This window comes from Sinocyclocheilus grahami, unplaced genomic scaffold (assembly GCF_001515645.1).
Source record: "Sinocyclocheilus grahami isolate Dianchi unplaced genomic scaffold, SAMN03320097.WGS_v1.1 scaffold504.1, whole genome shotgun sequence".
Lineage (NCBI taxonomy): Eukaryota > Metazoa > Chordata > Actinopteri > Cypriniformes > Cyprinidae > Sinocyclocheilus > Sinocyclocheilus grahami.
In genome coordinates, this window is record NW_015505683.1 from 459,540 (window position 1) to 462,995 (window position 3,456).

Consider the following 3,456-nt stretch of genomic DNA (forward strand, 5'->3'; position numbering starts at 1 on the left):
AAAAACTCGATAGGATAATAAATTATGAATTTGTTGAGGAGAGTGACATTCAGTTCAGAGGCAGTGGATTGAGGCTTTCAGACACTATAGCGCTCACATTGCTTACAATTTATAACCTAATAATTACAATCTGTTTCACAAAATTGCAGTTTCAAATGAAAATATAAGCGATTGTTAGACAGGATGTGTTATCTTTTTTTAAAGCGATATTAATTTTCTGTTAAGCAATTCAAATACAACCACTCAGCCTAAATTAATCAATGAACAAACATGTAATTAAAAAGTAACCAGTCTGTTCAGTCTGGTGAGCACAGAAATCGCACACAGAAGTTACTGATATCGAGTGATATGCACAGCTTGTGATTTTGCATGGCACTGTCAGTTATATTGTGGCTGTATATTTACTTGTCCTCTGGATTTCTTATTCCATTCAAAACTCTATTGATGCATGAAAGCAGAATATGCCGAATTGCAAATCATTTCAAGCTTGCAGCGACCTCTATAGCTTGGTAGAGTCATTACAGCTGCTAAACATGGAGAAATTCATAAAATCACTTCACATTTTCCCCATGCAACTACAGACAGCATTTCAGATGAGAAAATGATCTAATATTTGAATCTACTGCCCTTTGAAATACTGAATAGTTGACTATATAGTTGAATATATATAATAGGCTACTCCAAGTGCATTATCAAATCATAAGGCCCGTTTGCGTAAGTCATGCACTCGAATAAATAATCAATGTTTTACATTTCAGTCCACAAAATTGAAACATCCAACAATAATAGCAAGACTAAATTAAAACAGTTTGACGACTTCAAAGCATTCAAAGAGGATTGATGCGACTTGAAAATCGAAACTCGGATGTGTTTTGTTAGTAAAAAAAAACATTCTTGTAAAGTATTTATTTGTGTTATATTAGTAGCACTAAACAACCTAAAAATAATAACGAAAAACATGATAATATGACATGTTTTAGTTTATTTGCGGCATTATTTAGCAGTGAATAAATACATCGCAGAAGATACTTATGCTCTGTATCTATTATTATTATTATTATTATTAATAATAAAACGCTCTACTAACAGTTTTGAATGAATTACCATATTTCTCCTATTTTAAAGGAAAAAACACTGCGCACATAAAAATGTTAACCAGAATCTCGCATAAACAAATTGCAATTGTATGCTAATAGTTTACTACTACTACTACTACTACTACTACTAATAATAATAATAATAATAATAATAATTATCCCTTATAAAAATGCATCGAGATGAAATCCGGGCAGGTGCGCTCTTCTCGTTATTTCGTCTTCATCTCGTTTCGTAGCTCGGTGTGGTTGAAATGTAATAAGCTCCCGGTGTTTCATTTCTATCTTTTGTCCTGAGCTAGCATGGGGTTCGAGCTGGAGGCTGATGCGCAAGAGAGAGAGCGAGAGCACAAATAGCATCAAGGGACAACTGCTAGTGAAGACTGCTGTGGCTTTTATAATCACTGTGCTGCAGTGAAAACCCAGATACATACTTCTTCCAATCATCTGGAAAATTGTTGGTGGTGACAGATTTGCATTTGACAATTGTGAGTTTTTCAGTAGACTATATAAATAATGTACACTGGAAAAAACATTTTTTAATACAATTTTATTCAGAAATTGCCAGTATTTTTTTTTTACAAAGAAACGACTAGTAACACTGAATTAAATATTAAAAATTTAAAGTAGAAAGGCTGAAATAGTATTTTATTTTAAAACATATTCTATATATATTTTTTTCAATTAGAAACTTAGATTTTTTTATAGTTAGGCTATGTAATATGTTGTATATAATATTTTTTGTATTATATAATTTAGTTTAAACAGTGTTTTGTGTATTTATTTAAATATGTTGCATATATAAATAATGATGATGATAATAACAATAATAATACAACCACCAATAATAATAAAGTATTATTATTATTATTATTAAATACTATGAATATAGACAAGGAAAAAGCTAGAATGCAGTTGGATTTCTTGGCATTCTTTGAAAAATTCCAGAAAAATCAAACCGTTCTAGAAGTAGTTTGAGATAAATTGTAGATATAAAACCTTTGATGCATGAATTATAAAATCACAAAGAGGAAATATACATATATTCTTTGTAATTATTCCTTGTATTTTTAAAACAAGAATACAATCATCCCAGTCATTTATTTATTTATTTATTTATTTCTGTCTAGTCCACAACAGAGGTAGATAATCCACCACTTTCGTCAGGAATTTTGAATTTATGTTATCATAAACAAAAACCTAGAAACATATAAAAAGGACAGCCATGTAGAATTATGCGGAAGGGTCAAAGGTCATCAGTCATGTAACATCACACCTTTAATGGTTAAAACCGTTTTATAAATCTCAGTCCACTGCGGTGATGCATCGAAGCGGACACAAATCTCTGCTTTAAGCTTTTTTTTTTAGACACGTTCTGGAAATATTAACAGTGCATTCCTTTGGATGCGTTTGGGTTTTTAAACTGTAAACACACATCAAATAAACAAACACACAGTGTAAGAGACAACTAGTAGCTGAGATGTCACGCATGCCGTTGTCCTTTCCAGTGCCTGCTGTATGTCTGCTTATAATGCACTTTTCCCGGTTTCCTAAAACACAGACTCTCTGCCCCTTCCTTCCCCGAGGCTGATATTGTCTTGTGCTGCGCCTAATAAACAGCAGACAGCCGTTACAGAGCTTTATCCCTCCGCATGAAAATTTCCACAGAGACGGATAATAAAGTCAGACTTTCCTGCGCTGCTTTCTGATGTGATGCCATTGTGGGTTTGGGTTAATTCCAGAGGTCTGTACAAAGAGGAGCGGATGTATGTGAAGTGTCACCCAGCAGCTGGGGCCCGGCTCTGTTATTCCCCTCCGCACATGTGCACCGCAGAGGCTGATATCAGATCGCTCCTCTAATCTGCATCGCGGCCCATGTAGATTTTTCTCGAATTGGGATCTAAAGCCGCAGTTATCAGACTGGCGTCCGCTCGCGTGTTATTGGCTGAGCGATGGCTGCCGGGGGTTTGAAGCAGCCGTGGATGATGAATTAGTGTGATGCAGCAGATCAAACACTGATATGGTTGAGTATACATTAGCGAATGTGGACACAGTGGAGTCCGACCAGTTCCTTATTCCTGTTTGGCTCGGTGACCTGAAGGTGTTTGATGTTGCCCAACCCTGACTCGTTAGCATTCAGGGTGTGATCGTACAGTACGCCATCCTCAGTGGCATCACAACACCAAAACAAACTCCTCATGCTTCACGGGCAACTCTAACTCAGCTGAGGGAAGAACTCACAGCGTTCACACTGAACAATCACACATCAAGAGCCCGAGGCTGAACTAATGTCAGCATGTGGCAGCCTTCAGTATAGAGAGTATAAAAGTATAAAAATCGCATTCATTTACTCCATATTGGA